Raw genomic sequence first — 13,567 nt, 5'->3', positions numbered from 1 at the left:
AGAAAAGGGGGGGGAGACAGTCTTAAAAAGGGGCATCTGTTCATCCCCCACAGGGATTAGCAACTGGTTTTTTTTTTTTTTTTTTACACCCCAAGCTATGCCAGGGAAAGTGGGCGGGCAGACGGTGGGTGATAGCCTCAGGGCTGACTGCAGCCAGCAGAGGTGGGCTTGAGGGGGAGTGGACAGGGAGAGGAAAACGTAGGGGGTGGGGGGCCAGGCAGAAGTTGGGGGTCCAGGGAATAGCTGCCAACCCCTTCTTTTCTATTTTTTTTTAATAATGGTATTTGTACTCTGTGCCAGGCACATAGTACTGGGGTAGATACAAGCTAATCAGGTTGGACATAGTCCCTGCCCCACATAGGGCTCACAGTCCTAATCCCCATTTTACAGATGAGGTAACTAAGGCCCAGAGAAGTGAAGTGACTTGCCCAAGGTCACCCAGCAGGCAAGTGGCAGAGTGGGGATTAGAACCCAGGTCCTTCTGACTCCCAGGGCCGGACTCTATCAGCTAGGCCAATGTTGCTTCTGTATTATTGTCTTCATGTCAAAGGGTCTCAGTTCTCTCTCTTGTACTTCCCAAGCGCTTAGTACAGTGCTCTGCACACAGTAAGCGCTCAGTAAATACGATTGATTGATTGATTCCTCCTTCCCCACTCCCACAGATATTTCCGAGCCCGTCAAGGTGCCTGCCTCAGTACTGGACATCTGGGCTCTCTCCTGTGGGTAGCACCTCCCCAGCCTTCTGGGCTATTCATTCAATCATTCATTCATTCATTCAATCGTATTTATTGAGCGCTTACTGTGTGCAGAGCACTGGACTAAGCGCTTGAGAAGTACAAGTCGGTATAGAGACGGCCCCTAACCAACAATGGGCTCACAGTCTAGAAGGGGGAGACAGACAGGGGGTTAGAAGACTGTCCTCCCGCCCTGACCAAGACTTCCAGGATACAGAATCCCCCACATCCCCAAAGCTTCTGGGATTCATTCATTCATTCATTCAGTCGTATTTATTAAGTGCTTACTGTCTGCAAAGCACTGTACTAAGCGCTTGGGAAGTACAAGTTGGCAACATATAGAGACGGTCCCTACCCAACAATGGGCTCACCGTCTAGAAGGGGGAGACAGACAATAAAACAAAACAGGTGGACAGGTGTCAAGGCATCAGAACAAATAGAAATATAGATGCACCACATTAACAAAATAAATAGAATGGTAAATATGTACAAGGAAAATAAATAGAATAATAAATCTGTACAAACATATACAGGTGCTGTGGGGAGGGGAAGGAGGTGGGGTGGGGGGGATGGGGGAGGAGGAGAGAAAAAAGGGGGCTCAGTCTGGGAAGGCCTCCGTCCCACCCCTCAAACTTCCAGGCATGCCTGAAGACCCTTAAGCCTTCAGTGAAAGAAGACTCTTATGGAGAAGCAGCATGGCCCAGTGGATAGAGAGTGGGCCTGAGAGTCGGCGGACCTGGGTTCTAATCCTGGCTCTGCCATTCATCTGCTGTGTGACCTTGGGCAAGTCACTTCACTGGGCCTCAGTTTCCTCCTCTGTAAAATAGGGATTAAGACCGGGAGCCCCAAGAGAGACAGAGCCTGTGCCCAACCCAATTATCTCGTTGTATCTGCCCCAGCGCCTAGTACAGTGCCTGGCACATAGTAAGCACTTAATAAACACCATTAAAAAAAGAAAAAAGTGCTACATACCCTGTAGAGGCCGCAGGCAAGTCACTTCACTGGGCCTCAGTTTCCTCCTCTGTAAAATAGGGATTAAGACCGGGAGCCCCAAGAGAGACAGAGCCTGTGCCCAACCCAAATATCTCGTTGTATCTACCCCAGAGCCTAGTACAGTGCCTGGCACATAGTAAGCACTTAACAAACACCATTAAAAAAAGAAAAAAGTGCTACATACCCCGTAGAGGCCTCAAGAGCAGCTTGGGTCCACTGGAATCCTCCACCCTGGCCCTAGCCGGTGCCCACAATGGGCAGGGCTCTGGGAGGGGCACAGGAAGGTGAACTCCCTGTTCCCTGCCTTGAGGCTTCTAAAGACTAAACTCCCTGGCAAAGCAGCCACTCTCAGTTATTCTAGAGCCAGGAGGAAAATCCAGAGATTCCATCATCCAGGCCTTGGGCTACCGCCCTTCTGACATTTTTTTTTTTTAATGGAATCTGTTAAGCACTTACTAGGTGCCAGGCAATGTAATAAGTGCTGGGGTAGAATAAGAATAAGTGCTGGGGTAATAAGTGCTGGGATAAAAGCATTTCCTTGCTCTTTGTGGGAAAGAAGGAAGCCAAGACTCCAACCCACCTCTGGGAAATGGTTTCTCGGGAGGGAGGCTGAAAGGAAAGGCTAAAATGAGGTTCGAGGATTATGTGCAAATTTAAATTACTCAGCTTCTCCTTCATCAGCATAGAGGAAAGGAAAGGCCAGGACAACAATCCCTCAGCCTGCAGAAGACCCCAAGATAGGAGAAGAGGAGTCTCTTTTCTGGCTCTCTGATGTCTCTCATCTCTCCCCCAATTTAACCTCTAAGGAAACTGAAAACCTTCCCTGCTTTCATCCTCAAACTCAGGGGTTCTGTGGTTTCTCTCCTCACATCGTCATCCCCGGGGCCTGGAATGCCCTCCCTCTGCCCATCCGCCAAGCTAGCTCTCTTCCTCCCTTCAAGGCCCTGCTGAGAGCTCACCTCCTCCAGGAGGCCTTCCCAGACTGAGCCCCTTCCTTCCTCTCCCCCTCGTCCCCCTCTCCATCCCATCTTACCTCCTTCCCTTCCCCACAGCACCTGTATATATGTATATATGTTTGTACATATTTATTACTCTATTTATTTATTTTACTTGTACATATCTATTCTATTTATTTTATTTTGTTAGTATGTTTGGTTTTGTTCTCTGTCTCCCCCTTTTAGACTGTGAGCCCAGTGTTGGGTAGGGACTGTCTCTATATGTTGCCAATTTGTACTTCCCAAGCGCTTAGTACAGTGCTCTGCACATAGTAAGCGCTCAATAAATACGATTGATGATGATGATGATCTAAAGGGGAGAATGATCACTCCCTCTCTTAGGACCTAAGATAGTCTCTCCAGTTGGAGGGGAAGTTTCCTGTGGGCAGGGAATACTTCTTGTTTTGAACTTCCCTAGCGGGGCTCAACAAATGCTATCCCATCCACTACCAGCACGGCCTCCTGAGAAGAGCATGAGCCTGGGTGTCCTTGGGTTCTAATCACTTGCCTGCTGGGCAAGTCACTTCACTTTTCTGGGCCTCAGTTTCCTCATCTGGAAAGTGGGGATTCAATACCTATTCTCTGGACTGTGCGCCCATCTGCACCTTGTGTCTACCCCAGTGCTTAGTACAGTGGTTGGCACATAGTAAGATCCCCCTCTAGGCTGTAAGCTCGTTATGGATGGGAACACGTCTGCTAACTCTGTTGTATTAGACTCTCCCGAGCGCTTAGTACAGTGCTCCACACGTAGTAAATGCTCAGGAAATACCACTGACTGACAAACAAATTTCACTAATATTATTGCTACCATGAAAGGGGTACCACAAATGCTCCCCATCTCCCCTTTTCCCAGCAGGGATATGGTTTTGCGCTCTCGCTCTCTCTACCCCCCCGCCCCCTCCCCTTCGGTCCAATCTCCAGTGACGAAGAATTTCCAATCCGCTTTCAGTTCTCCACAGCTCTCCTGGTCAAAAGGTTTTTCCCTATGTCTACCTTAAATCCCTCCGGCTTCAATTTAAGCTCTTTCCACCTATCCCCAGCAGTAGCGATCAGAATGGAGCCAGGAAGGGGGCTTCCATAGGGGAAATGGCTCCGGGACCCTCAGCCCAACCAAGGGCTGCCATGGGCCACCACGGGAAGAACTTGGCCAGCTGGGCTGCTCCACGCTGAGACCACCCTCCCGCAACCCATCTCAGCAGCCATGGGGTAAGAGGCGGCAGCAGCTCCTGGGGAGTGGGAGGGGGAAACGGGGGTGAGGTACATGCTCTCCCCACCCCCGGAATCCATCCCCAGCTAGTGGCTCGGAGACTTATTTCCACTAATAAAAGCTGCTTGTCATTATTCCTTTACTGCCCCTTCATACAAGTTCCCCCGCTTTAGCGTCTCTATCTAGGTAGGCTAAATAAAGCCAGTCCCCTCCGCTATTCCTCAAGGGGGCTGCTTCCAAATCTTGTCTCCTTTTTAACCAGCTTTCTTTTCTCCACACCCTGCCCGCGGTGGGTCTCCAAAAGGAAAACCCGACCCACCCCAACGCGGTAGATGCCAGGCACATGCGGCTTTTATTTCAACCTACACCACCTCAGTCACCACTGATTTATTTAGTTTGGGGCCCACTAGGACGCCTGGATCATTTTCTGCCGTGTTGGCACATGATGGTGAAGATAATAATAGTGGTATTTGCTACACGCTATGAACCAAGAGCTAAATACTAAGCACTGGAGTGGAAACAAGCCACGGTTCCTGTCCTACTCAAGGATCACTGTCTAACTTGGACAGAACGGGTATTGAATTCCCATTTTACAGCTGAGGAAACTGAGGCTCAGAGAAGCAGCATGACCTACTGGAAACAGCACAGGGCTGGGAGTCGGAGGAATTGAGTTCTAATTCCGGTTCCACCATATTTCTGCTGTGTGACATCTGGCAAGTCACTTAAATTCTCTGTGCCTCAGACACCTCATATGTAGAATGGGGATTAAGAAAGTGAGCCTCATGCGGGACACGATCTGTGTCCAACTTGATTATCTTGTATTTGTCTCTCCCAAGCGCTTAGTACAGTGCTCTGCACATAGTAAGTGCTCAATTAGAGAAGCAATGTGGCTTAGTGGAAAGAGCACGGGTTTGGGAATCGAAGGTTGTGGATCCTAATCCCGGCTCCGCCACTTGTCAGCTGTGTGATTTTGGGCAAGTCACTTAACTTCTGGGTGCCTCAGCTACCTCATCTATAAAATGGGGATGAAGACTGTGAGCCCCACGTGGGACAACCTGATAATCTTGTATCAACCCCAGTGCTTAGAACATAGTAAACGCTTAACAAATACCATCATCATCATCAGTAAATATGATAGATTTACCCCCGGCACTTAATACGGGGCCTGGCACAGAGTAAAGACTTAAGTACCATTAAAAAAAAAAGTTAAATGACTTTCCCAAGATCACACAGCAGGAATTAGAGCTGGGATTTGAACCAAATGCTGGGGCTCTTTCCACTAGGCCACATGTGCCTAGCTGTAGTTTGGTTCTTCCCTCGAATGCACTGCCGTGTCCTTGGCACAAGAGCCTGTTCCTGGTTACAGAGCTCCATGAATCTCCTCCAATTTGTCAAGGTCACCTGTCTCCTGATAGCGAGTCTTACTGCAGACTCAGGAAACCAGATTTCCTTGCAAACCTGTCTTCCCTCCCAACCTCCCCTCCATTAGACAGGGCCCAGGGGCGGGGGGCGAGGGTGATGACCTGGGCAGAATTCAACTCCCCCTCTGCCTCAGCGGGGACCAGAAGGGAACACGTTTATTCTTGCTCAGGACTTGGTAGCAGGATTTCCTGACAATCCACTCTCTGCCAGGCTTCAGGGCCGTCTCTGAGGCGACATCCCTGTATGGCCTTAGGGCGGTCTCTGAGGAGATGTCCCTGCAAAACTCAGGGCGGTCTCTGGGCTGTCTCCTAGGGGCGGACACTCTCTTCCCTCAGATCTCCCTGCCCGCCTCCCACTCCTCTGCCCTCAAACTCTAAATTAGCCTGCCTTTTCCAGGTCTGGGAAGAAGCATTCTGGTAAAACAGCATGACAAAGAGAAGGTCACAGGCAGGGCGCTCTGAGAGGGGAACACAGGCCCAGATTTGGGGCGGAGATTGGGCTGGGTGCCACCCATCACCCCCAGAACCTCTCAGCCCCCTCTCTGGGCAGCAGTTCTGGACCAAACTGAAAGTGACCCTGGACCACTGACCTATTTTCCTTATTATGAATCCTACTTACGATAACCATTATGCTCTTCCTTAACCCCTATGTGCCAAGTACTTTACTAAGCCCCCGGGTAGATTCAAACTAATCAGGGCGGGCACAGTCCCTGTCATACTCAGAGTTCACCCTCTAAGTAGGAAGCAAGACATGTCTTGAAATCTCCATTTTACTGATCAGGAACTTGAGGCCTGAAGAAGTGGAGTGACTTGCCCAAGGTCACCCAGTGGACAAGTGGCAGAGCTGGGATTAGAACCCAGGGCTCTTGCCCCCCAGGACAGGAAGTCCTGGCCCTGTGGGTCTCGAACCAGGATAGGGAGCCAAGTATCAGCAGAACACGTCACCTCCTTCTGAAGGTCTGAACTGGACACCCTCTCTCTCTCTCCCCAACAGCATCGAGCCCACTTGGGCCACTGAAGTCATTGCTTCCTAGCCCAGGGGTCACCAGAGGTGGGCCAGGAACACGTCAAGCAGGCTCCAGATGACCTGACTGGAATGGGAAAGTTTTGTTTGTTTGTTTTGCTTTGGGGCTTTTTTTAAAATAGTATTTGTTAAGCACTTACTAAGCCCTGCGGTAGTTACAGGTTAATCAGGTTGGACACAGTCCCTGTCCCACATGGGGTTCAGAGTCTTCATCCCCATTCTACAGATACTGAGGCCCAGAGAAGTGAAGTGACTTGCCTGAGGTCACACAGCAGACAGCGGCAGAGCCGGGATTAGAATCCAAGTCCTATTGACTCCCATGCCCAAACTCTATCCATTAGGCCGTGCTGCTTCTCTCCTGGGCTGCTTCAGCAGCGGACAACAGGGGTTGGTGGGTTAGAAAGCGGGCTCTCCCTCTAACAGTCTGGTACAGTGCAGTGCAGACACACTGCTGTAGCTGCTGCTGGCTGTTCTCCAGATCCCGGGAAATCCAACGACTCAATCCCGGGTCTTCGGCAATGGTTGGGGCCTCTCCTCCTTCCCCTTGGGCCTTGGGAAAGGGCCAAATTTTGTTGCCGAATTGTACTTTCCAAATGCTTCGTGCTCTGCACACAGTGAGTGCTCAATAATTACGATTGAATGAATGAGAAGTCTGGAGAAGGGGGGAAGGGAAGAATCTGTTGCTTCCTAAAGTCCAAATAAGGGTCCTCCTGGCCACCATCCCAGTCTTCCCCTCTTCTTCCTTGTAAAGGTGAATGATGAAATTTACATATCTATGGCACCAGACCCTAGACTGAAAACTCCTTGTGGGCAGGGAATGTGTCTGTTTTATTGTTCTGTTGCACTCTCCCAAGCTTTTTGTACAGTGCTCTGAATACAGTAAATGCTCAATAAGGTGACTGACTGATCGACCAGAGCACAGCCCTCCTTGTCGGGGGCGGCACCCACGCCCACCCAGACCCACTCCCACGCATTTTCAATCTCCCCACCATATGTCCCCCAACTCAGCACCCTGGCACCCCCTAAGCACCCACAAACCCCCATACCACTTTCACAGACCTATCTTATATACTCTATTACTTCCTCTGCTCTTTAACTTCCTTTAGAGTTTACCTTTCTGGTTGGGTTGTAAGCTTCTTGAAGGCAGATATCATGTCTACTCTACTGCACTCTCCCAAGTGCTTAGCACAGTGTTCTGCAAACAGGAAGTGCTCAATACATACTATCAAGTGACTGTCAGAGATAAATTTTATTTTTTGGTATTTGTTAAGCACTTACTATGTGTCAAGCACAGTTCAACGCGCTGGGTTAGATACAAGTTTATCAGGTTGGACACAGTCCCTGTTCCACATGGGGCTCACAGTCTAAGTTGGAAGGAGGAAGATTTGATCCCCATTTTACAGCTGAGGTAAGTGAGGCACCGAGAAGTGAACTGACTTGCCCAAGGTCACACAGCAGATAAAGGGCAGAGCCGGTATTAGAACCCAGGTCCTCTGACTCTGACTCCCGGGCCTGGGCTCTCTCCACTGGGCCATGCTGTTTTTCTCTCCACACACAACAATGTTGGTCCTGGAAGTTGTCAATGCTTGGGTTGATAGTGATGCTTAAACAGGAAAAAAAAAAATGAGATAGATACATTAAACCCCCCTAAATGGTCTTTCATTCTCACCAGTGGTATTTATTGAGTGTTTACTGTGTGCAGGGTACTGTACTAAGCACTTGGGAGAGTACAATATAACAGACTTGGAAGACACAGTCCCTGTCCACAATGACCTTGAAGTAATTTCCCATTTTCCAGGGGCTTTAGAGGCGGAGCTGCCTCTTAGAGCTCAAAATCCAGTGCTTAGTATATAGAAAATGCTTAATACTATTGCTACTACTATTACTCGAAGAAACTAGAAGTAGCATGGCCTAGTGGAAAAAGCACGGGGCCAGGAGTCAGAGGATCTGAGTTCTAATCCCACTCAGCCACTTGCCTGCTGTGAGACCTTACCCTCCCTGGGCCTCGGTTTCCACAACTGTAAAATGGGAATTCAATACTCAGCGTGAGCCCCACGTGGGTCAGGGACTGTGTCCAACACGATTACCCTGTATCTACCCCAGTGCTTGACGCACAGTAAGCCTTAACAAATACCATGAAAAGAATAAAAACAAGATAGCCAAATTTCCCCCCCACACACACAATATGCCCAGCCCACCCACCTAAAGAGAGACCCGCGAGAACCCACCCAAGCCTTCATCCTTCGGTCTGTGTAAACCCCAGGGAATCCATCACGATGACTTGGGCCTACCCATCACCCCACTTAAAGAAAGATGCTTTTCCACTCAGCTTGGCAGGACAGAAGGGAAACAGTTTGGCAGATGGGGTGGGGTGCGGGAGGGAGGAGGAGGGCCGTCTGTTCCAGGAGAGGAGGGTTTGTACGACTGAAGGGACAGAAACCGGAGACGGCGGGGAGATTAGCGAGACTCCAATCGCGGTGCTTTGCGTGTTACCGACGCGTCGTGAACGTGATCGACGGCTGCTGTGGCCGAGAGAGACGGGGGGGAGTGAGAGCCCGGGGAGAAGGACGGAGGAGGAGCAGCATGGCCGAGTGGAAACAGCCCCGGCATGGCAGTCACAAAGACTTGGATTCCAAACCCGGCTCTGCCACTTGTCTGCTGTGTGACCTTGGGCAAACCTCTTCACTTCTCTGAGCCTCAGAGAAGTGGGGATCTGTAAAATGGGGATTAAGACTGTGAAACCCACGTGGGATAGGAACTGTGTCCAACGTGTTATCTCCCCCTCTAGGCTGTAAGCTCACTGTGGGCAGGAAACAAACCTACCAACTCTGTTATACTATACTCTCCCAAGCGCTTAGTATTTTGCGCTGCACACAGTAAGCGCTCAAACAATAATAATAATGATGGTATTTGTTAAGCGCTTACTATGTGCAAAGCACTGTTCAAATACGATTATCTGGTATCTACCTGAGCACTTAGCACAGTGCCTGACGCATAGTAAGGGCTTAACAAATATCATTAAAAAAAAACGGAGGTAGAGAGGGCTTTGGTGTCTGTTGTCAGGAGTTTGGACTTGACCCGGAGGCTCCCAGTGAGCTGGGGAAGGGTCTGGGGATGGGATGGGAGGCAGGTGGCTTTGGCAGAGGGCTGAGGGAGAGGGGCTGGGCAGCACTCCAAGAGTCGAAGGGCGGGGGCCGGGGTGGACAACGTTGAGCAACATTGGGGTGGAAGAACCAGATCTCGTGACAAATCTGACCAGGAGCCCGAGGCCGAGAAGGAGCGGAAAGTGACCATGAGGCTCCTGCTCGGAGCCACATGGGATGGGAAATTTCCAACAGCAACGATGACGGGAAAAACCGGGGCCCGAAGGGTTTCCTTAGAGGCAGAGAGTCCGGCCTTGGCCGGACCGTGGGAATGGAAGGTCGGGGGCACGGTTCCGTGAAGCGGGATCTCCATCCAGGGGCCGGCAGCCTCCCCCGCTTCCATCCACAACCCAGGCTACCGCACGGATCGGCTTCCCGTGCTCGCCCCACCAATCTCTCCTCGCCTCAAAACTCTCCCCAAGCCTCGCCGCTCCAAACAAAAACTCCTCACAGCGGGCTTTAAGGCCCTCCACCCTCTGGCCCTGTCTCCCCTATATCAATCAATCAATCAATGGAATTTATTGAGCGCTGACTGTGTGCAGAGCGCTGTACTAGGCACTTGGGAGAGTACAATAGAACAGAGTGGGTAGATGCGTTCCCTGCCCACTGCTCTCTTCGCCAGCCATCTTCGCTCCTCCCAAGCCCGCCTTCTAGCTGTGCCTCGCTCTCGACAGCCCCCCCGGTTTGATGCTCCCCACCCCTCAACATCAGATCGCAGCTCTCCCCACCTTCAAATCCCTCCTAAAACCTCAACCCCTCCGACGAGCTTTCTCTGATTGATTTCCCAGTCCCCTGGGCCTTAGGTACCTTCAGCCAGCTCTAGCACTTAAATTGAACTTACTTACATCCTCCTCACCACTCATGTATATCAGGGTACTCAATTATTTATTTTGAGTACTCAAGGTGGCAATTATTTTTATGTCTGTCTTCCCCTATTAGTGATCCTCGTGGGCAGAGAGTGAGTCACTCCTTCATCCCGGCTCTGCCACTTGCCTGCTATGTGACCCTGGGCAAGTCCATTCACTTCTCTGGGCCTCAGTTACCTATTCTGTGAAATGGGGATTGAGACTGTGAGACCTACATGGGGCAGGGACTGTGTCCAACTTGATTTGCTTGTATCCACCCCAGCGCTCAGTACAGTACCTGACAGTAAGCGTTAAGTACTATCATCATTATTATTATTATTACTGTTATTTATTCTGTACTGCCTGAGCGCCTAGTGCAGTGCACCACACCAAGTGGGCATTCAATACGGGCTACAACTGCTACGTATCACTAGCCTTTATCCAGAAGCAGCGTGGCCTAGTGGGAAGAGCACAGGCTGGGGTCAGAGGACCCAGGTCTCCCAGTTCCGACTCTTGCCTGCTGTTTGACCTTGGGCAAGTTGCTTAACTCCTAGGCCTCAGCTTCCTCATCCATAAGCCCATGTGGGACAGAGACTGGGAATGACCTGATCATTTCCGTATCTATCCTAAGGCTTACCAGAGTGCTCGGCGCAGAGTCAGTTCTAAACAAATACCAAAGCTATCATCGTTATTATTATTTTTCCAGCTGAGCAAGAAATTTCTACGTATAGGCAATGCCTCTCTCTCCAACGGTGAGGGAGGGACTCACACCATGATCATCAAATACGGCTGTCGTTTATTAGAAACCCTCATAGCTAAGCACAGAGCTAAGTTCATTTTCTTTTTCGAGAGCCTGGGGATCTCTTCTGTTCCAGAGGCTTCCTCTCACCTCTCCTGGTAAGCGCCCCACTAATGGTATTTATTGAGTGATGGGGGTGTGTATGTTTGTGTGTGTGTGCGTGCAAAGCACTGTACTGCTTGGGAGAGTACAACAGAACAGAGTTGGTAGACATATCCCCTGCCCACAAAAAGCTTTTAGTCTCGAGACGCTCTCCCAGTCTCCCAGACTGAAGTGGGGAGTGGAAGAGGAGTCACGCTTTTTCCTCAGGCCCCAGAGGGTTATACTGTACTCCCCAAGTGCTCAGTACAGTGCTCTGCATACACTAAGTGCTCAACAAATACGATTGTGTGCTCGACTGACTGGACTTTTCTGTTGTCTCTCACAGGTGAGCAAGTCCACGTAATAGACGGAGTGTGGTTAGACAGTTGCCCCGACACTTCCCCCCACACGCGTTCGCCTCTAGATACATCCAGCGAGGCTGAGGCCTTAGCTCAGGGAGGAAACCCAGTTCCTCGGCTCCAGCGGTGATTCAGGGCCGCTGACTCAGATCTCTGTTAATGAGATTTTCTGCCACTGAATTACCTAATTAGTTTCCAGAGGGCTCCCTGGCCTTGGGAGGGAGGGGAACCAGTGGGCAGGGAAGGGAGGGAAAGGTGAGGTGGGGGGGGAAAGGTGAGGGCAATGTGGGGGGGGAGGGAAGGGAGGGAGAAGTGAGAGGAATGGGGTGAGGGAGGGAAGGGAGGGAGAAGTGAGAGGAATGGGGAGAGGGAGGGAGAAGTGAGAAGAATGGGATGAGGGACGGGGAATGAGGTGAGGGTGGGAGAAGTGAGGGGAATGGGATGAGGGAGGGGGAATGAGGTGAGGGTGGGAGAAGTGAGAGGAATGGGGTGAGGGAGGGAGAAGTGAGAGGAATGGGATGAGGGAGGGGGAATGAGGTGAGGGTGGGAGAAGTGAGAGGAATGGGATGAGGGAGGGGGAATGAGGTGACGGTGGGAGAAGTGAGAGGGATGAAGTGCAGAAGTGAGGGGAATGGGGTGCGGGAGGGAAGGAGACACGAGGGGAAAGGGGTGAGGGAGGGAGAAGTGATGGGAATGAGGTGCGGGAGAGAGAGAGATATGAGAGGAATGGGGTGCCGGAGGGAGGGAGACGTGAGGGGAATGGGGTGCAGGACAGAGGGAGACTTGAGGGGAACAGGGTGAGGAAGGGGCCATGGGGCCTCAGATAAGCTTCCTCGGCTTCGCCTCTGCCCGTCCCCCAGGCCCTCCAACTTCTAATCTCCCCGAACGTTTCCCGGGCCTGGTCAGGATCCTCAGATTAGATGTCAACGCCGGTATGATCCGAGGTGGGCTGGGCACGGGTGGGGATCCAGGCCGGACCCCCACCCCCTCAGTCCCGTCCGACCCCACCGGAAACGAGGCCCGCTCACCGCCCCCAAAGGGACCCACCCTGGGCGGTGGGGGGGGGGGGGGCCTGCCCTGGGCGGGGGAGGGGAGCGGTCTCCCCAGGCCCCCCTCCCCACCCGCAGACGGAGGAAGGCCTGGAGGGGCGGCAGATGGCGTGGGTCTCCGGGGCCCCCTCCCCAACGGTCGGTCACTTTACGGCCCTCAGGGGTCAACCCGCTTAGTCCAGCGCTCTGCACACAGTAAGCGCTCAATAAATACGATTGATTGATTGATTGATTGAACCCGCCCCCCGGCCCTCCTGCGGCCCCCCCCACCTTTCACCCCCCCCCCCCCGCACATCACCACGTTCTCGCCGTCGACCCCCGGCCCACGTCCTCCCCCGGGCCTGGAAAGCCCCCAATCCCTCTGCCCACCCGCCAAGCTCGCTCTCTTCCTCCCTTCAAGGCCCTGCTGAGAGCTCACCTCCTCCAGGAGGCCTTCCCAGACTGAGCCCCTTCCTTCCTCTCCCCCTCGCCCCCCTCCATCCCCCTTCTTACCTCCTTCCCTTCCCCACAGCACCTGTATATACGTTTGTACATATTTATCACTCTATTTTACTTGTACATATCTATTCTATTTATTTCATTTTGTTAGTAAAACATACTATAAAAATAAAATAAATAGAATAGATATGTACCAAACCGAACAGGTTTTGTTCTCCGTCTTCCCCTTTTAGACTGCGAGCCCACTGTTGGGTAGGGACTGTCTCTCTATGTTGCCAATTTGGACTTCCCAAGCGCTTAGTCCAGTGCTCTGCACATAGTAAGCGATCAATAAATGATTGATGATGATCGCCAATGGTACCGCGTGCGGAGCACTGCGCTAAGCGCCTGACGGCCGCACAAAGCGGGGGTGGGAAGGGGGCGGGAGCCAGCGGGCCGGGAAGAGGAATAACGGGAAGGGGAACGGGAATAACGGGCCC

At 51.7% G+C, this 13,567-nt stretch overlaps 1 protein-coding gene across 3 annotated transcripts in view; it reads right to left on the bottom strand.

Moving 5' to 3' along the window:
- The window catches only part of AGAP3 (ArfGAP with GTPase domain, ankyrin repeat and PH domain 3), a 65,716-nt gene that overhangs the window by 51,632 nt on the left and 517 nt on the right, over nucleotides 1-13,567 (bottom strand). The window lies entirely within an intron of this gene.

The sequence above is a fragment of the Tachyglossus aculeatus genome, chromosome 13, assembly GCF_015852505.1.
Source record: "Tachyglossus aculeatus isolate mTacAcu1 chromosome 13, mTacAcu1.pri, whole genome shotgun sequence".
In the NCBI taxonomy this organism is placed as follows: domain Eukaryota; kingdom Metazoa; phylum Chordata; class Mammalia; order Monotremata; family Tachyglossidae; genus Tachyglossus; species Tachyglossus aculeatus.
Note: the sequence above shows the minus strand (reverse complement) of the source record. Positions and strands in the feature narration are given on the sequence as shown.